The 21,268-nt window shown below is 42.3% G+C and overlaps 14 non-coding genes across 14 annotated transcripts; 3 read left to right on the top strand and 11 right to left on the bottom strand.

Annotated features, from left to right (window-relative positions):
- Nucleotides 1-1,763: 1,763 nt before the first annotated feature.
- Nucleotides 1,764-1,881, bottom strand: Trnal-caa (transfer RNA leucine (anticodon CAA)). Its single transcript has 2 exons — nucleotides 1,844-1,881; nucleotides 1,764-1,809 (listed from the first exon to the last, which is right to left on the bottom strand). It is a non-coding gene; the product is annotated as a tRNA-Leu (tRNA).
- A 282-nt stretch (nucleotides 1,882-2,163) lies between these two features.
- On the bottom strand, nucleotides 2,164-2,237 carry Trnar-ucu (transfer RNA arginine (anticodon UCU)). Its single transcript has one exon. It is a non-coding gene; the product is annotated as a tRNA-Arg (tRNA).
- Nucleotides 2,238-2,426: 189 nt separating this feature from the next.
- On the bottom strand, nucleotides 2,427-2,544 carry Trnal-caa (transfer RNA leucine (anticodon CAA)). Its single transcript has 2 exons — nucleotides 2,507-2,544; nucleotides 2,427-2,472 (listed from the first exon to the last, which is right to left on the bottom strand). It is a non-coding gene; the product is annotated as a tRNA-Leu (tRNA).
- A 268-nt stretch (nucleotides 2,545-2,812) lies between these two features.
- Trnar-ucu (transfer RNA arginine (anticodon UCU)) lies at nucleotides 2,813-2,886 on the bottom strand. The gene has a single exon. It is a non-coding gene; the product is annotated as a tRNA-Arg (tRNA).
- A 9,153-nt stretch (nucleotides 2,887-12,039) lies between these two features.
- Nucleotides 12,040-12,121, bottom strand: Trnas-cga (transfer RNA serine (anticodon CGA)). The gene has a single exon. It is a non-coding gene; the product is annotated as a tRNA-Ser (tRNA).
- An 871-nt stretch (nucleotides 12,122-12,992) lies between these two features.
- Nucleotides 12,993-13,074, bottom strand: Trnas-cga (transfer RNA serine (anticodon CGA)). The gene has a single exon. It is a non-coding gene; the product is annotated as a tRNA-Ser (tRNA).
- A 1,030-nt stretch (nucleotides 13,075-14,104) lies between these two features.
- Nucleotides 14,105-14,186, bottom strand: Trnas-cga (transfer RNA serine (anticodon CGA)). The gene has a single exon. It is a non-coding gene; the product is annotated as a tRNA-Ser (tRNA).
- A 77-nt stretch (nucleotides 14,187-14,263) lies between these two features.
- Nucleotides 14,264-14,345, bottom strand: Trnas-aga (transfer RNA serine (anticodon AGA)). The gene has a single exon. It is a non-coding gene; the product is annotated as a tRNA-Ser (tRNA).
- Nucleotides 14,346-14,422: 77 nt separating this feature from the next.
- Nucleotides 14,423-14,504, bottom strand: Trnas-cga (transfer RNA serine (anticodon CGA)). The gene has a single exon. It is a non-coding gene; the product is annotated as a tRNA-Ser (tRNA).
- A 236-nt stretch (nucleotides 14,505-14,740) lies between these two features.
- Nucleotides 14,741-14,822, bottom strand: Trnas-cga (transfer RNA serine (anticodon CGA)). The gene has a single exon. It is a non-coding gene; the product is annotated as a tRNA-Ser (tRNA).
- Nucleotides 14,823-14,899: 77 nt separating this feature from the next.
- Trnas-cga (transfer RNA serine (anticodon CGA)) lies at nucleotides 14,900-14,981 on the bottom strand. Its single transcript has one exon. It is a non-coding gene; the product is annotated as a tRNA-Ser (tRNA).
- Nucleotides 14,982-16,887: 1,906 nt separating this feature from the next.
- On the top strand, nucleotides 16,888-16,969 carry Trnas-cga (transfer RNA serine (anticodon CGA)). Its single transcript has one exon. It is a non-coding gene; the product is annotated as a tRNA-Ser (tRNA).
- A 77-nt stretch (nucleotides 16,970-17,046) lies between these two features.
- On the top strand, nucleotides 17,047-17,128 carry Trnas-cga (transfer RNA serine (anticodon CGA)). The gene has a single exon. It is a non-coding gene; the product is annotated as a tRNA-Ser (tRNA).
- Nucleotides 17,129-18,158: 1,030 nt separating this feature from the next.
- On the top strand, nucleotides 18,159-18,240 carry Trnas-cga (transfer RNA serine (anticodon CGA)). The gene has a single exon. It is a non-coding gene; the product is annotated as a tRNA-Ser (tRNA).
- The last annotated feature ends 3,028 nt before the right edge of the window (nucleotides 18,241-21,268 follow it).

The raw sequence follows: 21,268 nt of genomic DNA, 5'->3' as shown, positions 1-21,268 counted from the left end.
TTTAATTTTAGCCAATATTGCTTAACTGAAAATCAAGGCAAGTTGCTGTTCCCACATTGTCTGCCTGTTAAAGCTGCCCTGTGCAGATCTTGTAATAATCAGTTTACAGTACGAGAAGTTTGAGATTGGCAGATATCGAATCAGCTTTACACAGAAAAAATCTCTTTTAAAACAGATTGTCTGATGCAGGGTTTGTTGTGCGCAAATTCTCCAACCAGAATCCAGATAACGGAATGTAAAAAATTCAGACAAAACATCACTGATTTCCATTAAGAAGTTAACTGTATGGCCAGAACAATACTCAAACTACAAAAATAATAAACACCAAAATAAAACCAATATTTTACCGACCCCAACAAAGCAATAAACGCCAAAGTGCAGCAAAGCAACAGCGACAAAGAATCAACGCGAAAGCGCGCGCAGAGAGCTCAACAGCAATAAATCGAAACTTAAACCACGAAAGCCAAAACATTCAAGACACGAAAATGTACAAAAGCCACCAACAACGACTATGCAACAAATACTACAACTAATACAAAACCCAACTCCAAAGAGCAAAGAACCGACTCGCGAGCCAAATCGCGAAACAAAAAACATTACCCGCATACCTGACAGAACATCCATCAATCAGATAGTCACGTCTGATCATTCTGTTTTCTGCAGAGAGCTTTTAAACCGAGTGTTACTCGATTATCTACCTTATAGTTAAGCCACATGGCTTCAGTAAATCATCATCAGTAAATCAGTAAACATACAATCAGTGCAAAAATATTCAACAAATTTATCACCACACCTACGCAGAGAAATCTGAAAGCAAAAAGATAATATTAGTAACTAGTTTTAACTAATATTTGTAAAGATTACATCAAATTAACCATAACGTTAATCAAACATGAATGATACCAGAACGGTTTAACACTGCAAGCAATTTACGATTGCGTTATTTACAAATTTAATTATTTAATTTGGCTGCTTTAGTACACCGTTAAATATTTTGATGAAGCTTGCAAATATACGCGGGGTATCCGAGTATTAAGTTCAACGTAAAGCACTAATATTCTTTCGCTTATTAACTAATGTATTTCCCAACATAACCTCAACTCGATCGTATTTAAGTTCATTGCATAAATATATACCTGGTTAATACATTACTAAACTAAACCGAAACTTAAGCCTGGTTTATAGATTGTAAGTTACCTACATTATTCTTCACTTACTCTTAACCACCAAGTACCAACCAACCACTTTAACTACACAAGTCATATGAATGAATTAAGGCAGAACACTGGCAATTAAGGTTCGAGAATCGCGCGCAAATTCCAGAGCTGATTTCAGATACCCACAAAACTTGCTCCAAGGTGAATTCCAAGGGAAAACGTGTAAGTGCCAGCGTCTTGCTCGAAATTGTAATTATTGGCTAATTCATTGTTTAACAATGCCACGTCCTGATACAAAAAATGCATTATTCTTCAAGCATGCCCTAATAGGACTTTGAATTTGTTATTTGTTTATAGCTGTACGGTGTTGTATGATAGAAATTGCCATTGCCGGTAACTCCATTGCGCCACAGAGACAAACTCATAAAACCCTTTAACATTTTCACGCTTTAAAAAACAATCAAGCCTAGAAAGTCGGAAAAAATTACTGGATCGAACCGTTTTTGAACAAAGACATAAGTTTCTCAATGTTCGATTTTACTATCCGCTTCAATGCAATCCGACACAAAGTTAGCATATATGTGAGGTAAAACTTTCCAAAGCTACTATCAGAAGTGGGATTCGAACCCACGCCTCCATTCGGAGACCAGAACACCCTAGAGCCGTACAAAGCGACTAAGCCTCTGCTTGAGTCTGGCGCCTTAGACCACTCGGCCATCCTGACCTCGATGTTTTGTAGGCATCTCCGTTCTCATAATACTTACCACAAAACCAGGAAAAGGCTTAATTTAGCACTAATATCACGGTTGTTTTTCCTCGTGGCTGTATAAAATTCACAGATGCATGCAACGATGTTTAATCGAGGATAAATACAACGAACCAGGCCAAGTTGTTTCATTTTAGTTTTACTTTATGGAAGACGTAGACGATGATGTTAACGGTATGCTCAATTTAGGATGAAACTTTGTACAGTTAAGTGATAAGATTTTAAAAATATTAAGCCAATCATCCCTGCCGGGACTCGAACCCGGAACCTCTAGATTAGAAGTCCAGCGCGCTAATCCATTGCGCCACAGAGACAAACTCATAATAACCTTTAGCATTTTCACGTTTTGAAAGACGATCCAGCCGAGAAAGTCGGAAACAATTACTTGATGGAACCGTTTTTGAACTAAGACATAAGTTTCTCAATGTTCGATTTTACTATCCGCTTCAATGCAATCCGACACAAAGTTAGCATATATGTGAAGTAAAACTTTCCAAAGCTACTATCAGAAGTGGGATTCGAACCCACGCCTCCATTCGGAGACCAGAACACCCTAGAGCCGTACAAAGCGACTAAGCCTCTGCTTGAGTCTGGCGCCTTAGACCACTCGGCCATCCTGACCTCGATGTTTTGGAGGCATCTCCGTTCTTATAATACTTACCACAAAACCAGGAAAAGGCTTAATTTAGCACTAATATCACGGTTGTTTTTCCTCGTGGCTGTATAAAATTCACAGATGCATGCAACGATGTTTAATCGAGGATAAATACAACGAACCAGGCCAAGTTGTTTCATTCTAGTTTTACTTTATGGAAGACGTAGACGATGATGTTAACGGTATGCTCAATTTAGGATGAAACTATTTACAGTTAAGTGATAAGATTTTAATCATCCCTGCCGGGACTCGAACCCGGAACCTCTGGATTAGAAGTCCAGCGCGCTAATCCATTGCGCCACAGAGACAAACTCATATCAACCTTTAATATTTTCACGCTTTAAAAAACAATCCAGCGTAGAAAGTCGGAAAAAATTAATGAATCGAACCGTTTTTAAACAAAGACATAAGTTTCTCAATGTTCGATTTTACTATCCGCTTCAACGCAATCTTCTTCTTCTTCGTTTGAGCGTTTCTTCCTTCCAGACTAGATTTCCGGGCATGAGGTCATCAGCCATGTGATTGTATCCTCGTCTAGTCTTTTCAGACCACGCACACCATGTGGGGGCCGATGGATAGGGCAGGCATTGATCACATGGTATGCTGTCTGCTCTGTGGCACCCCACTCGCATCCTGGTGAGGGAGCCAGTCCCCATTTGTGCATGTCTGAGCGAAAGCGTCCGACGCCGGTGCGCAAGCGATTGAGCCTGACCCAAGCAGTTCTTGCGAGGGACATTCCCGGTGGGTTTGGGTCGGCGTCAGGTATGAAGTCAGAGAGTCTGAAGGAGTTGTTTTGCCACTCTGTGCTCCACATGTAGTTCGTCCAGTGCGCCGCACTTAGTCCAAGGTCTTCTGCGCTACTGAGTAGCTGTTGTGCGGCCGGCACAAAGGTGTGTCTTGATTTCAGTCGCTGCTTTCCAGGTGGTGGTCGCTGGAGTGGGGTATGGAGACGGTGTTTAGGGTCCAAAGCGCGGCGGGCGAGAAAAATCATGGCTCCTTTGCGTTGTAGCTCAGCAGGTTGGATGCCTGCAAGGATTGCTAGGTAGTCCGTTGGAGTGGGACGCAGGCAACCAGTCACAATACGCAGCGCGTCGTTCTCTCCGCGCTCTCCATCGACGGCCAGTCTCCGGCAGAATGCAGGAGTGCCAGGTCGTCTGCATAGGCATACTTCCTAGAGGTGGTGCTGGGCAGATCGTAGGTGTAAGTAACGCAATAAGACACAAAGTTAGTATGGGATTTGAATCCACGCCTCCATTTGAGACCAGAACACCCTACAGCCGCACAGTTAGCTAGTTAGCTAGTTAGCTAGTTAGCTAGTTAGCTAGTTAGCTAGTTAGCTAGTTAGCTAGTTAGCTAGTTAGCTACTTAGCTAGTTAGCTAGTTAGCTAGTTAGCTAGTTAGCTAGTTAGCTAGTTAGCTAGTTAGCTAGTTAGCTAGTTAGCTAGTTAGCTAGTTAGCTAGTTAGCTAGTTAGCTAGTTAGCTAGTTAGCTAGTTAGCTAGTTAGCTAGTTAGCTAGTTAGCTAGTTAGCTAGTTAGCTAGTTAGCTAGTTAGCTAGTTAGCTAGTTAGCTAGTTAGCTAGTTAGCTAGTTAGCTAGTTAGCTAGTTAGCTAGTTAGCTAGTTAACTAGTTAGCTAGTTAGCTAGTTAGCTAGTTAGCTAGTTAGCTAGTTAGCTAGTTAGCTAGTTAGCTAGTTAGCTAGTTAGCTAGTTAGCTAGTTAGCTAGTTAGCTAGTTAGCTAGTTAGCTAGTTAGCTAGTTAGCTAGTTAGCTAGTTAGCTAGTTAGCTAGTTAGCTAGTTAGCTAGTTAGCTAGTTAGCTAGTTAGCTAGTTAGCTAGTTAGCTAGTTAGCTAGTTAGCTAGTTAGCTAGTTAGCTAGTTAGCTAGTTAGCTAGTTAGCTAGTTAGCTAGTTAGCTAGTTAGCTAGCTAACTAGCTAGTTAGCTAGTTAGCTAGCTAGTTAGCTAGCTAGCTAGCTAGTTAGCTAGTTAGCTAGTTAGCTAGTTAGCTAGTTAGCTAGTTAGCTAGTTAGCTAGTTAGCTAGTTAGCTAGTTAGCTAGTTAGCTAGTTAGCTAGTTAGCTAGTTAGCTAGTTAGCTAGTTAGCTAGTTAGCTAGTTAGCTAGTTAGCTAGTTAGCTAGTTAGCTAGTTAGCTAGTTAGCTAGTTAGCTAGTTAGCTAGTTAGCTAGTTAGCTAGTTAGCTAGTTAGCTAGTTAGCTAGTTAGCTAGTTAGCTAGTTAGCTAGTTAGCTAGTTAGCTAGTTAGCTAGTTAGCTAGTTAGCTAGTTAGCTAGTTAGCTAGTTAGCTAGTTAGCTAGTTAGCTAGTTAGCTAGTTAGCTAGTTAGCTAGTTAGCTAGTTAGCTAGTTAGTTACCGTTTATAATGTTTTCTTATAATTTTGGTTTTGTAACTTTAGAAGTACCGCATAGTTGTATCTGCCCGAATTTCTAAGAATTAATTTTATGTAAGTGACAACGCTCCATTAATAATTGTCGTAAAATTATTGCTAGCAGTGTTTCACTGTAAAATTCACACGATTGCCATCGAATGTTTATTTTAAAATTCTTTGCTGGCTGTTTTCGTAATCGCATGTATATAACATGTGGCCTGTTTCACGCCAATGTTAAGGTCAACCCAGTATTTGTTGAATTTGTGCTGTAATGCTTATGCTTGGTCAGACTAATAACTGTCTGCGACGTGTAACGCTGTAACGTGTTAAATTTAACACGATTTTTGAGCCCAAACATCGCCACATAACCCCAACTTGTGAAGTTAATAAATTAGGCAATTGTGTAAGAGCAGACAACAGTTGTTGAAACGTAAATGATCAAGATGAAAACGAAACAATCAATCTTTGGAGCTCCGATTTATTTTTTCAGCTACAACCTACAATGTGGAACAGTTGTACAATTTTAATTTTAATATTATGAAAGCAAAACAGTCGTGGACTTATGGTTGTTTTAGTGACAATTACTTAATTTAAACGAGACCAAAAGATTCACAAACATTCTCAGAAAAATTGTCCATTGGGACACACAGATGGGAAGGCAGCAATGGTGAGAAATCATTGCTAAGTCTCAGTCCCGTTACTAGCTTGGTACACCAGGTATGGCGGTCAGCTCCCTGTCGTTCTCTTGTGCCAAGGGCAGAAACAACTCGAAAAACATTACTTTCAAATATGCCTAACACAATACTTATGACAAGAGGTGAAAATTTTTCAACAATGTTTATAGCTACCTCAACTTATTGCGTTGATTTATCCTACGGAAATAATTATTGTCAACGTTTCACCTGTGAACGAGATTGAATTGCCGAGGTTGAGTTACAAGGAATAAAATAATATAATCAAATACCCAATGCTACACATAAGTTTTTGTGAAAAAAATAACTTATCAGAACTGCATATCCAGCTTTAACGACATGTTAAATAGGATCTATATAACTCAGCGTTCAAAAACTTGATAACAAGAAAACATTCGGCGTTCTTCGGTGTCCATACCAAAGAATTGACTAAACGTAGATTTACCATACGTCCCGTTTTAGCCGGGACAGTCCCCCTTTTTAACGTCTTGTCCCGGCGTCCCGATCGGTCGGCCAAACGTCCCGGTTTGGCATTCAGTCAGCCAGCATAGGCATACCGCATAGAAGCCATGCACGAACATTAGCATGTTCTTCTTATTGTTTTTGCTGTGTAGCGTATCGGTACTTCTTGAAGAAGAATTCGAGATCTTGTTTGTTATTTATTTCATTGTATTCGATAAAAATGTTATTGTGACGTCATTGTTAGCGGATAATTGGTACGGTAATTTTCCGGTGAAATATAGGCAGACATCTTTGTATCGTTAACGTCAATTCCTTCCTATTTTTCGAATTGAAACCGATATTTAGAGAACTAACACTTGAACTTTCGATGGCAATATGGTCAATGAAGACAGCTAGGGTGGTTTTAAATGTAGGCCTACGTAATAATTCCGAAAAATTTCAAGTTAAAAAATCACAGCTAAGGGGTTTAGGTTCTTTGAAAGCGTCCCGTTTTGAAGCCACAAAATTATGGTAAGCCTAGCTAGAGTCGAACACCATGTCCGATATCGGCCTTTCAAATCAATGCTTATCAATTCAGCTAAAAGTTACAGATGATCAACAGCATGAATCGATGCAAATTTTTATTGTCGCAATCTCAATAGTGGGTTTATTACATATATAATTGATAACTTAATCATTTTAACTGGGTTGCTTAGTTGGTAAATTTTGAAATAGGCTAAAATTGATATAAACTAGAACGCTAATATTCACTCATTCAGCAGAGTGGCGCAGCGGAAGCGTGCTGGGCCCATAACACACAGGTCGATGGATTGAAACCATCCTCTGCTACTTATACAGCTGTGATCGTATAGTCTATAGTGGTTAGTACTCCACGTTGTGGCCGTGGCAACCCTGGTTCGAATCCAGGTCACAACAGATTTTGCTTTTATTGGATTAAGTGATGCAAAGCTGTTCTGTTGCTAGAGTCGAACACAATGTCCGATGTCGGCCTTTCAAATCAATGCTTATCAATTCAGCTAAAAGTTGCAGATGATCAACAGCATGAATCGATGTAAATTTTTAATGTCGCAATCTCAAGAGTGGGTTTATTACATATATAACACTGTGCTGCGTTTGAAAATTATTTCGCAAAGGTCAAAGATGTTTTAACTGTTTCTGAATCAATTTTTTGCGCTGAACTCAAAAATGCAATCAGTTTTTTTCAATCAGGTCAAGTTTTTTTTTTATCACATATTTAATTATGCTAGCTTTGGTCATTATTGTGCACAAAGAAACTAATTTCTGTGGTAGCTTAATTGGTCATGCATGTTGTCAGTTTTCGCAAGATGGTATTTTTATTTGAATGCAAGGTTTTTACAATGACAGCCATTTTAAATACTACAAAAATAAAATGACACAGTTGAAATAAAGGCACTTACAACTAACCAACAAAGCTTCCTAACACATAATTTTGTTCAACGGCGCTCAACTAACAGTAGAAGTTGATATGTTACACTATAGACACGTAAACACTTAACATCACAAATGTGTTTTAAATGCGAAATACTTGCCAACATCAATGTGTGAAATGAAAACGAAGTGTTCAAAATAGCTTAACACAGAAAGCGTTGTGCGGCACATGATGAATTGATGATATTCCGACGATAAATACAATAACAATGATTTATGCTGACAAAAAGTGTGGCTTCAAAGATTTTCTTCTATGTGTGGAATTGGGAAGATCTCTTTTTAAGCACCAACAGTAATCTGCAAGCATGTTTACGTCCCAGTATCCTTGTCAGTATCCTTGTCAGAGTCTAGCCAGCTGGTGGCCTAGACGTGGGTCTAGCCAGCTGGTGGCCTAGACGTGGGTCTAGCCAGCTGGTGGCCTAGACGTGTGTCTAGCCAGCTGGTGGCCTAGACAGCTGGTGGCCTAGACGTGAGTCTATGGTCGACAAACGGTTGTTGGCTCGTCGCTCTGCGGCTCGCTGGTTTGAACCTGCAGCTTGTCGATCGACGTTCTCCGATTTTTCCACTGCACTATGAGTTCCCCCCTCCCACCCTCAACTTTCATATCCATTTGAATATGCATATGCAATATCCATATGAAATTGCAAAAGTAATATCGGCGTTGTCGGCGGGATTCGAACCTACGCGGGCATGGCCTAACTGATTTCAAGTCTGTCGCCTTAACCACTCGGCCACGACAACTGTGCTTAAGGCATAGATGAAATAGTTAAAATGGTACATTTCTTAATATCCATATGAAATTGCAAAAGTAATATCGGCGTTGTCGGCGGGATTCGAACCTACGCGGGCAGAGCCCAACAGATTTCGAGTGTATCGCCTTAACCACTCGGCCACGACAACTGTGCTTAATGCATAGATGAAATAGTTAAAATGCCACATTTCCGAATATCCATATGAAATTGCAAAAGTAATATCGGCGTTGTCGGCGGGATTCGAACCTACGCGGGCAGAGCCCAACAGATTTCGAGTCTATCGCCTTAACCACTCCGCCACGACAACTGTGCTTAATGCATAGATGAAATAGTTAAAATGCCACATTTCCGAATATCCATATGAAATTGCAAAAGTAATATCGGCGTTGTCGGCGGGATTCGAACCTACGCGGGCAGGGCCCAACAGATTTCGAGTCTGTCGCCTTAACCACTCCGCCACGACAACTGTGCTTAATGCATAGATGAAAGAGATAAAATCGCACTTTTCCGATTATCCATATGAAATTGCAAAAGTAATATCGGCGTTGTCGGCAAGATTCGAACCTACGCGGGCAGGGCCCAACAGATTTCGAGTCTGTCGCCTTAACCACTCGGCCACGACAACTGTGCTTAATGTATAGATGAAATAGATAAAATCGCACATTTCCGAATATCCATATGAAATTGCAAAAGTAATATCGGCGTTGTCGGCGGGATTCGAACCTACGCGGGCAGGGCCTAACAGATTTCGAGTCTGTCGCCTTAACCACTCGTCCACGACAACTATGCTTAATGCATAGATGAAATAGTTAAAATGGTACATTTCCGAATATCCATATGAAATTGCAAAAGTAATATCGGCGTTGTCGGCGGGATTCGAACCTACGCGGGCAGAGCCCAACAGATTTCGAGTGTATCGCATTAACCACTCGGCCACGACAACTGTGCTTAATGCATAGATGAAATAGTTAAAATGCCACATTTCCGAATATCCATATGAAATTGCAAAAGTAATATCGGCGTTGTCGGCGGGATTCGAACCTACGCGGGCAGGGCCCAACAGATTTCGAGTCTGTCGCCTTAACCACTCCGCCACGACAACTGTGCTTAATGCATAGATGAAATAGATAAAATCGCACTTTTCCGATTATCCATATGAAATTGCAAAAGTAATATCGGCGTTGTCGGCGAGATTCGAACCTACGCGGGCAAGGCCCAACAGATTTCGAGTCTGTCGCCTTAACCACTTGGCCACGACAACTGTGCTTAATGCATAGATGAAATAAATAAAATTGCACTTTTCCGAATATCCATATGAAATTGCAAAAGTAATATCGGTGTTGTCGGCGGGATTCGAACCTACGCGGGCATGGCCTAACTGATTTCGAGTCTGTCTCCTTAACCACTCGGCCACGACAACTGTGCTTAATGCATAGATGAAATAGATAAAATCGCACTTTTCCGATTATCCATAAGAAATTGCAAAAGTAATATCGGCTTTGTCGGCGGGATTCGAACCTACGCGGGCAGGGCCCAACAGATTTCGAGTCTGTCGCCTTAACCACTCGGCCACGACAACTGTGCTTATTGCATAGATGAAATAGATAAAATCGCACATTTCCGAATTTCCATATGAAATTGCAAAAGTAATATCGGCGTTGTCGGCGGGATTCGAACCTACACGGGCAGGGCCCAACAGATTTCGAGTCTGTCGCCATAACCACTCGGCCACGACAACTGTGCTTAATGCATAGATGAAATAGTTAAATGGTACATTTCTTAATATCCATATGAAATTGCAAAAGTAATATCGGCGTTGTCGGCGGGATTCGAACCTACGCGGGCAGGGCCCAACAGATTTCGAGTCTGTCGCCTTAACCACTCCGCCACGACAACTGTGCTTAATGCATAGGTGAAATAGATAAAATCGCACTTTTCCGATTATCCATAAGAAATTGCAAAAGTAATATCGGCTTTGTCGGCGGGATTCGAACCTACGCGGGCAGGGCCCAACAGATTTCGAGTCTGTCGCCTTAACCACTCGGCCACGACAACTGTGCTTATTGCATAGATGAAATAGATAAAATCGCACATTTCCGAATTTCCATATGAAATTGCAAAAGTAATATCGGCGTTGTCGGCGGGATTCGAACCTACTCGGGCAGAGCCCAACAGATTTCGAGTCTGTCGCCTTAACCACTCGGCCACGACAACTGTGCTTAATGAATAGATGAAACAGTTAAAATGCCACATTTCCGAATATCCATATGAAATTGCAAAAGTAATATCGGCGTTGTCGGCGGGATTCGAACCTACGCGGGCAGGGCCCAACAGATTTCGAGTCTGTCGCCTTAACCACTCCGCCACGACAACTGTGCTTAATGCATAGGTGAAATAGATAAAATCGCAATTTTCCGATTATCCATATGAAATTGCCAAAGTAATATCGGCGTTGTCGGCGAGATTCGAACCTACGCGGGCAGGGCCCAACAGATTTCGAGTCTGTCGCGTTAACCACTCGGCCACGACAACTGTGCATAATGCATAGATGAAAGAGATAAAATCGCACTTTTCCGAATATCCATATGAAATTGCAAAAGTAATATCGGCGTTGTCGGCGGGATTCGAACCTACTCGGGCAGAGCCCAACAGATTTCGAGTCTGTCGCCTTAACCACTCGGCCACGACAACTGTGCTTAATGAATAGATGAAACAGTTAAAATGCCACATTTCCGAATATCCATATGAAATTGCAAAAGTAATATCGGCGTTGTCGGCGGGATTCGAACCTACGCGGGCAGGGCCCAACAGATTTCGAGTCTGTCGCCTTAACCACTCCGCCACGACAACTGTGCTTAATGCATAGGTGAAATAGATAAAATCGCAATTTTCCGATTATCCATATGAAATTGCCAAAGTAATATCGGCGTTGTCGGCGAGATTCGAACCTACGCGGGCAGGGCCCAACAGATTTCGAGTCTGTCGCGTTAACCACTCGGCCACGACAACTGTGCATAATGTATAGATGAAATAGATAAAATCGCACCTTTCCGAATATCCATATGAATATGCAAAAGTAATATCGGCGTTGTCGGAAGGATTCGAACCTACGCGGGCATGGCCTAACTGATTTCGAGTCTGTCGCCATAACCACTCCGCCACGACAACTGTGCTTAATGCATAGATGAAAGAGATAAAATCGCACTTTTCCGATTATCCATATGAAATTGCAAAAGTAATATCGGCGTTGTCGGCAAGATTCGAACCTACGCGGGCAGGGCCCAACAGATTTCGAGTCTGTCGCCTTAACCACTCGGCCACGACAACTGTGCTTAATGTATAGATGAAATAGATAAAATCGCACATTTCCGAATATCCATATGAAATTGCAAAAGTAATATCGGCGTTGTCGGCGGGATTCGAACCTACGCGGGCAGGGCCTAACAGATTTCGAGTCTGTCGCCTTAACCACTCGGCCACGACAACTATGCCTAATGCATAGATGAAATAGTTAAAATGGTACATTTCTTAATATCCATATGAAATTGCAAAAGTAATATCGGCGTTGTCGGCGGGATTCGAACCTACGCGGGCAGAGCCCAACAGATTTCGAGTGTATCGCATTAACCACTCGGCCACGACAACTGTGCTTAATGCATAGATGAAATAGTTAAAATGCCACATTTCCGAATATCCATATGAAATTGCAAAAGTAATATCGGCGTTGTCGGCGGGATTCGAACCTACGCGGGCAGGGCCCAACAGATTTCGAGTCTGTCGCCTTAACCACTCGGCCACGACAACTGTGCTTAATGCATAGATGAAATAGTTAAATGGTACATTTCTTAATATCCATATGAAATTGCAAAAGTAATATCGGCGTTGTCGGCGGGATTCGAACCTACTCGGGCAGAGCCCAACAGATTTCGAGTCTGTCGCCTTAACCACTCGGCCACGACAACTGTGCTTAATGAATAGATGAAACAGTTAAAATGCCACATTTCCGAATATCCATATGAAATTGCAAAAGTAATATCGGCGTTGTCGGCGGGATTCGAACCTACGCGGGCAGGGCCCAACAGATTTCGAGTCTGTCGCCTTAACCACTCCGCCACGACAACTGTGCTTAATGCATAGGTGAAATAGATAAAATCGCAATTTTCCGATTATCCATATGAAATTGCCAAAGTAATATCGGCGTTGTCGGCGAGACTCGAACCTACGCGGGCAGGGCCCAACAGATTTCGAGTCTGTCGCCTTAACCACTCGGCCACGACAACTGTGCTTAATGTATAGATGAAATAGATAAAATCGCACATTTCCGAATATCCATATGAAATTGCAAAAGTAATATCGGCGTTGTCGGAAGGATTCGAACCTACGCGGGCATGGCCTAACTGATTTCGAGTCTGTCGCCTTAACCACTCGGCCACGACAACTGTGCTTAATGCATAGATGAAATAGATAAAATCGCACTTTTCCGAATATCCATATGAAATTGCAAAAGTAATATCGGCGTTGTCGGCGGGATTCGAACCTACGCGGGCAGGGCCCAACAGATTTCGAGTCTGTCGCCATAACCACTCGGCCACGACAACTGTGCTTAATGCATAGATGAAATAGATAAAATCGCACATTTCCGAATATCCATATGAAATTGCAAAAGTAATATCGGCGTTGTCGGCGGGATTCGAACCTACGCGGGCAGGGCCCAACAGATTTCGAGTCTGTCGCCTTAACCACTCGGCCACGACAACTGTGCTTAATGCATAGATGAAATAGATAAAATCGCACATTTCCGAATATCCATATGAAATTGCAAAAGTAATATCAGCGTTGTCGGCGGGATTCGAACCTAAACGGGCAGGGCCCAACAGATTTCGAGTCTGTCGCCTTAACCACTCGGCCACGACAACTGTGCTTAATGCATAGATGAAATAGTTAAATGGCTCATTTCTTAATATCCATATGAAATTGCAAAAGTAATATCGGCGTTGTCGGCGGGATTCGAACCTACTCGGGCAGAGCCCAACAGATTTCGAGTCTGTCGCCTTAACCACTCGGCCACGACAACTGTGCTTAATGAATAGATGAAATAGTTGAAATGCCACATTTCCGAATATCCATATGAAATTGCAAAAGTAATATCGGCGTTGTCGGCGGGATTCGAACCTACGCGGGCAGGGCCCAACAGATTTCGAGTCTGTCGCCTTAACCACTCCGCCACGACAACTGTGCTTAATGCATAGGTGAAATAGATAAAATCGCAATTTTCCGATTATCCATATGAAATTGCCAAAGTAATATCGGCGTTGTCGGCGAGATTCGAACCTACGCGGGCAGGGCCCAACAGATTTCGAGTCTGTCGCCTTAACCACTCGGCCACGACAACTGTGCTTAATGTATAGATGAAACAGATAAAATCGCACATTTCCGAATATCCATATGAAATTGCAAAAGTAATATCGGCGTTGTCGGAAGGATTCGAACCTACGCGGGCATGGCCTAACTGATTTCGAGTCTGTCGCCTTAACCACTCGGCCACGACAACTGTGCTTAATGCATAGATGAAATAGATAAAATCGCACTTTTCCGAATATCCATATGAAATTGCAAAAGTAATATCGGCGTTGTCGGCGGGATTCGAACCTACGCGGGCAGGGCCCAACAGATTTCGAGTCTGTCGCCATAACCACTCGGCCACGACAACTGTGCTTAATGCATAGATGAAATAGATAAAATCGCACATTTCCGAATATCCATATGAAATTGCAAAAGTAATATCGGCGTTGTCGGCGGGATTCGAACCTACGCGGGCAGGGCCCAACAGATTTCGAGTCTGTCGCCTTAACCACTCGGCCACGACAACTGTGCTTAATGCATAGATGAAATAGATAAAATCGCACATTTCCGAATATCCATATGAAATTGCAAAAGTAATATCGGCGTTGTCGGCAGGATTCGAACCTACGCGGGCAGGGCCCAACAGATTTCTAGTCTGTCGCCATAACCACTCGGCCACGACAACTGTGCTTAATGCATAGATGAAATAGATAAAATCGCACATTTCCGAATATCCATATGAAATTGCAAAAGTAATATCGGCGTTGTCGGCGGGATTCGAACCTACGCGGGCAGGGCCCAACAGATTTCGAGTCTGTCGCCTTAACCACTCGGCCACGACAACTGTGCTTAATGCATAGATGAAATAGATAAAATCGCACATTTCCGAATATCCATATGAAATTGCAAAAGTAATATCGGCGTTGTCGGCGGGATTCGAACCTACGCGGGCAGGGCCCAACAGATTTCGAGTCTGTCGCCATAACCACTCGGCCACGACAACTGTGCTTAATGCATAGATGAAATAGATAAAATCGCACATTTCCGAATATCCATATGAAATTGCAAAAGTAATATCGGCGTTGTCGGAAGGATTCGAACCTACGCGGGCAGGGCCCAACAGATTTCGAGTCTGTCGCCTTAACCACTCGGCCACGACAACTTTGCTTAATGCATAGATGAAATAGATAAAATCGCACATTTCCGAATATCCATATGAAATTGCAAAAGTAATATCGGCGTTGTCGGCAGGATTCGAACCTACGCGGGCAGGGCCCAACAGATTTCGAGTCTGTCGCCTTAACCACTCGGCCACGACAACTGTGCTTAATGCATAGATGAAATAGATAAAATCGCACTTTTCTCGAATCACTAGATAGATTCCACCATGTCGGTGTTTCCGTAATCTTCTCCTGACTTTCAAATCTGACAAGATGAAAATGTAGCCAGCGTAGTCTAGATGAAAATCAAGCTAGCGTAGTCTAGATGAAAATCAAGCTAGCGTAGTCTAGATGAAAATCTAGCTAGCGTAGTCTAGATGAAAATCAAGCTAGCGTCGTCTAGATGAAAATCAAGCTAGCGTAGTCTAGATGAAAATCAAGCTAGCGTAGTCTAGATGAAAATCAAGCTAGCGTAGTCTAGATGAAAATCTAGCTAGCGTAGTCTAGATGAAAATCTAGCTAGCGTAGTCTAGATGAAAATCAAGCTAGCGTAGTCTAGATGAAAATCAAGCTAGCGTAGCCTAGATGAAAATCAAGCTAGCGTAGTCTAGATGAAAACCAAGCTAGCGTAGTTTAGATGAAAACCAAGCTAGCGTAGTCTAGATGAAAATCTAGCTAGCGTAGTCTAGATGAAAATCTAGCTAGCGTAGTCTAGATGAAAATTTAGCTAGCGTAGTCTAGATGAAAATCTAGCTAGGGTAGTCTAGATGAAAATCAAGCCAGCGTAGTCTAAATGAAAATTCAAGCTAGCGTAGTCTAGAAGAAAATCAAGCAAGTGTAGTCTAGATGAAAATCTAGCAAGCGTAGTCTAGATGAAAATCAAGCTAGCGTAGTCTAGATGAAAATCAAGCTAGCGTAGTCTAGATGAAAATCTAGCAAGCGTAGTCTAGATGAAAATCAAGTTAGTGTAGTCTACATGAAAATCTAGCTAGCGTAGTCTAGATGAAAATCAAGCTAGCGTAGTCTAGATGAAAATCAAGCTGATTTCGAGACCTAGCTACGCCTACGTCTCTGTAGTGCTTGCTTAAGCAAATAACAGAAGTTTACTTTAGTACTTAAAATTTAGTTGGAACTAGCTTATAGTTAATACACTACAGAGACGTAGGCGTAGCTAGGTCTCGAAATCAGCTTGATTTTCATCTAAACTACGCTAGCTTGATTTTCATCTAGACTACGCTAGCTTGATTTTCATGTAGACTACACTAACTTGATTTTCATCTAGACTACGCTTGCTAGATTTTCATCTAGACTACGCTAGCTTGATTTTCATCTAGACTACGCTAGCTTGATTTTCATCTAGACTACGCTTGCTAGATTTTCATCTAGACTACACTTGCTTGATTTTCTTCTAGACTACGCTAGCTTGAATTTTCATTTAGACTACGCTGGCTTGATTTTCATCTAGACTACCATAGCTAGATTTTCATCTAGACTACGCTAGCTAAATTTTCATCTAGACTACGCTAGCTAGATTTTCATCTAGACTACGCTAGTTAGATTTTCATCTAGACTACGCTAGCTTGGTTTTCATCTAAACTACGCTAGCTTGGTTTTCATCTAGACTACGCTAGCTTGATTTTCATCTAGGCTACGCTAGCTTGATTTTCATCTAGACTACGCTAGCTTGATTTTCATCTAGACTACGCTAGCTAGATTTTCATCTAGACTATGCTAGCTAGATTTTCATCTAGACTACGCTAGCTTGATTTTCATCTAGACTACGCTAGCTTGATTTTCATCTAGACTACGCTAGCTTGATTTTCATCTAGACGACGCTAGCTTGATTTTCATCTAGACTACGCTAGCTAGATTTTCATCTAGACTACGCTAGCTTGATTTTCATCTAGACTACGCTAGCTTGATTTTCATCTAGACTACGCTGGCTACATTTTCATCTTGTCAGATTTGAAAGTCAGGAGAAGATTACGGAAACACCGACATGGTGGAATCTATCTAGTGATTCGAGAAAAGTGCGATTTTATCTATTTCATCTATGCATTAAGCACAGTTGTCGTGGCCGAGTGGTTAAGGCGACAGACTCGAAATCTGTTGGGCCCTGCCCGCGTAGGTTCGAATCCTGCCGACAACGCCGATATTACTTTTGCAATTTCATATGGATATTCGGAAATGTGCGATTTTATCTATTTCATCTATGCATTAAGCACAGTTGTCGTGGCCGAGTGGTTAAGGCGACAGACTCGAAATCTGTTGGGCCCTGCCCGCGTAGGTTCGAATCCCGCCGACAACGCCGATATTACTTTTGCAATTTCATATGGATATTCGGAAATGTGCGATTTTATCTATTTCATCTATACATTAAGCACAGTTGTCGTGGCCGAGTGGTTATGGCGACAGACTCGAAATCTGTTGGGCCCTGCCCGCGTAGGTTCGAATCCCGCCGACAACGCCGATATTACTTTTGCAATTTCATATGGATATTCGGAAAAGTGCGATTTTATCTATTTCATCTATGCATTAAGCACAGTTGTCGTGGCCGAGTGGTTAAGGCGACAGACTCGAAATCAGTTAGGCCATGCCCGCGTAGGTTCGAATCCTTCCGACAACGCCGATATTACTTTTGCAATTTCATATGGATATTCGGAAATGTGCGATTTTATCTATTTCATCTATACATTAAGCACAGTTGTCGTGGCCGAGTGGTTAAGGCGACAGACTCGAAATCTGTTGGGCCCTGCCCGCGTAGGTTCGAATCTCGCCGACAACGCCGATATTACTTTGGCAATTTCATATGGATAATCGGAAAATTGCGATTTTATCTATTTCACCTATGCATTAAGCACAGTTGTCGTGGCGGAGTGGTTAAGGCGACAGACTCGAAATCTGTTGGGCCCTGCCCGCGTAGGTTCGAATCCCGCCGACAACGCCGATATTACTTTTGCAATTTCATATGGATATTCGGAAATGTGGCATTTTAACTATTTCATCTATTCATTAAGCACAGTTGTCGTGGCCGAGTGGTTAAGGCGACAGACTCGAAATCTGTTGGGCTCTGCCCGAGTAGGTTCGAATCCCGCCGACAACGCCGATATTACTTTTGCAATTTCATATGGATATTAAGAAATGTGCCATTTAACTATTTCATCTATGCATTAAGCACAGTTGTCGTGGCCGAGTGGTTAAGGCGACAGACTCGAAATCTGTTGGGCCCTGCCCGTTTAGGTTCGAATCCCGCCGACAACGCTGATATTACTTTTGCAATTTCATATGGATATTCGGAAATGTGCGATTTTATCTATTTCATCTATGCATTAAGCACAGTTGTCGTGGCCGAGTGGTTAAGGCGACAGACTCGAAATCTGTTGGGCCCTGCCCGCGTAGGTTCGAATCCCGCCGACAACGCCGATATTACTTTTGCAATTTCATATGGATATTCGGAAATGTGCGATTTTATCTATTTCATCTATGCATTAAGCACAGTTGTCGTGGCCGAGTGGTTATGGCGACAGACTCGAAATCTGTTGGGCCCTGCCCGCGTAGGTTCGAATCCCGCCGACAACGCCGATATTACTTTTGCAATTTCATATGGATATTCGGAAAAGTGCGATTTTATCTATTTCATCTATGCATTAAGCACAGTTGTCGTGGCCGAGTGGTTAAGGCGACAGACTCGAAATCAGTTAGGCCATGCCCGCGTAGGTTCGAATCCTTCCGACAACGCCGATATTACTTTTGCAATTTCATATGGATATTCGGAAATGTGCGATTTTATCTATTTCATTTATACATTAAGCACAGTTGTCGTGGCCGAGTGGTTAAGGCGACAGACTCGAAATCTGTTGGGCCCTGCCCGCGTAGGTTCGAATCTCGCCGACAACGCCGATATTACTTTGGCAATTTCATATGGATAATCGGAAAATTGCGATTTTATCTATTTCACCTATGCATTAAGCACAGTTGTCGTGGCGGAGTGGTTAAGGCGACAGACTCGAAATCTGTTGGGCCCTGCCCGCGTAGGTTCGAATCCCGCCGACAACGCCGATATTACTTTTGCAATGTCATATGGATATTCGGAAATGTGGCATTTTAACTGTTTCATCTATTCATTAAGCACAGTTGTCGTGGCCGAGTGGTTAAGGCGACAGACTCGAAATCTGTTAGGCCCTGCCCGCGTAGGTTCGAATCCTTCCGACAACGCCGATATTACTTTTGCAATTTCATATGGATATTCGGAAATGTGCGATTTTATCTATTTCATCTATACATTAAGCACAGTTGTCGTGGCCGAGTGGTTAAGGCGACAGACTCGAAATCTGTTGGGCCCTGCCCGCGTAGGTTCGAATCTTGCCGACAACGCCGATATTACTTTTGCAATTTCATATGGATAATCGGAAAAGTGCGATTTTATCTCTTTCATCTATGCATTAAGCACAGTTGTCGTGGCGGAGTGGTTAAGGCGACAGACTCGAAATCTGTTGGGCCCTGCCCGCGTAGGTTCGAATCCCGCCGACAACGCCGATATTACTTTTGCAATTTCATATGGATATTCGGAAATGTGGCATTTTAACTGTTTCATCTATTCATTAAGCACAGTTGTCGTGGCCGAGTGGTTAAGGCGACAGACTCGAAATCTGTTGGGCCCTGCCCGAGTAGGTTCGAATCCCGCCGACAACGCCGATATTACTTTTGCAATTTCATATGGATATTCGGAAATGTGCGATTTTATCTATTTCATCTATACATTAAGCACAGTTGTCGTGGCCGAGTGGTTATGGCGACAGACTCGAAATCTGTTGGGCCCTGCCCGCGTAGGTTCGAATCTCGCCGACAACGCCGATATTACTTTGGCAATTTCATATGGATAACACTGGACAACAGCAAAATTATTCCTCAAATAAAAATAAACTGCCTAGACTAACTTTGGGACGCTGATTCCAAATCTGAAATCAGAATTGGTCTATCACGTCAGGTTTTCAAGATATGAAAATTCACGAAATTCGGATTTTGCATTGATTGGCACTATATTATGAGGTTCTACAGTACAAGGTATTGTGCAATTTTCTTTCCCAGCGAATTGTTGGTCATATTATGTCACAATGCATGTTATGTAAGATTAATATTGACATTATTTTGTAAATGCAATGTTCTATCTTTTCACAATTAATGCATTCTTGAATGTTCTTGGCCATGACTATAGAGGGGGGGGGGGGGGGGGGTAAAATCGAAGACTCTGTGTGTTTTTGCACTGATGTTGATTCACTCATGTATGAGCTTGGCCACCAACACATTAGCACTGAGTGGAGACTGTTCATTGATTCTAGCAAAGCTAGTTTGAAAGCTGTCCTACTGCACAATGGGAATGAAAAGCCTTCTGTCCCTATTGCTCATGCTGTCGATTTGAAGGAGACGTACGAGTCTATGGAAACCATCCTACGGGTCATTAACTACCGGGCTTATAACTGGAACATATGTGGAGACCTTAAAGTTGTGTCACTTTTGCTCGGATTGCAGTTGGGTTACACCAAGCATATGTGCTTTCTCTGTTTGTGGGACAGTCGAGACGATGCAAACCACTATGACACAACTGAATGGCCAATGAGAACGGACTACATTGTTGGAAGATATAATGTTAAGTGCCAACCCCTAATTGATCCGAGCAAAGTGTACTTGCCACCACTTCACATTAAACTGGGCCTGATCAAACAATTTGTGAAGGCAATGGATTTCAATGGAGATGGATTCCTGCATATAAAAGAAAAATTTGGTGCAATACTAAGTGATGCTAAACTGAGAGCTGGAATATTTGTTGGCCCCCAAATACGTGATTTGATCCGTGACCCAGTATTTCCATTCAAGCTTAATTCAATTGAATTAAAAGCCTGGAATGCATTTGTACAGATTGTACAAAATTTTCTTGGGAAGTACAGGGCAGAAAATTACTCGGAACTAGTGGACAATTTGCTGGAATCATACCGCGAAATGGGCTGCAGAATGTCGGTTAAACTGCATTTTCTTCATTCACACTTGGAATTTTTCCCGCCAAACCTGGGTGATGTGAGCGACGAGCATGGGGAAAGATTTCACCAAGACATCTCTGTGATGGAATCGCGGTATAGAGGTCGATTTAACCCAAACATGATGGGGGACTACTGCTGGTTTCTTCAGCGTGAAACTGACACTGAACATACTCGAAAGAGCAAGTGTATAAAGCACTTTTGAGGGAATATAATGTTATTTTTGTCTGATTTAATTATCCTGGGTTGTGTTAAATTGTGCAGTATGATAATGCTGTTATTTTCAATAGAAACTACTGGGTTGATTACATGTAATGTTTTGTTCCGCTCAGCCAAAATTAGCCAAAATCACAGTTATGGGTTGTCGTGAGCATATATCATATCTCAAAAACGTGACGTGTTAGAAAAAATCTAAG

This window comes from Clavelina lepadiformis, chromosome 6, assembly GCF_947623445.1.
Source record: "Clavelina lepadiformis chromosome 6, kaClaLepa1.1, whole genome shotgun sequence".
Lineage (NCBI taxonomy): Eukaryota > Metazoa > Chordata > Ascidiacea > Aplousobranchia > Clavelinidae > Clavelina > Clavelina lepadiformis.
Note: the sequence above shows the minus strand (reverse complement) of the source record. Positions and strands in the feature narration are given on the sequence as shown.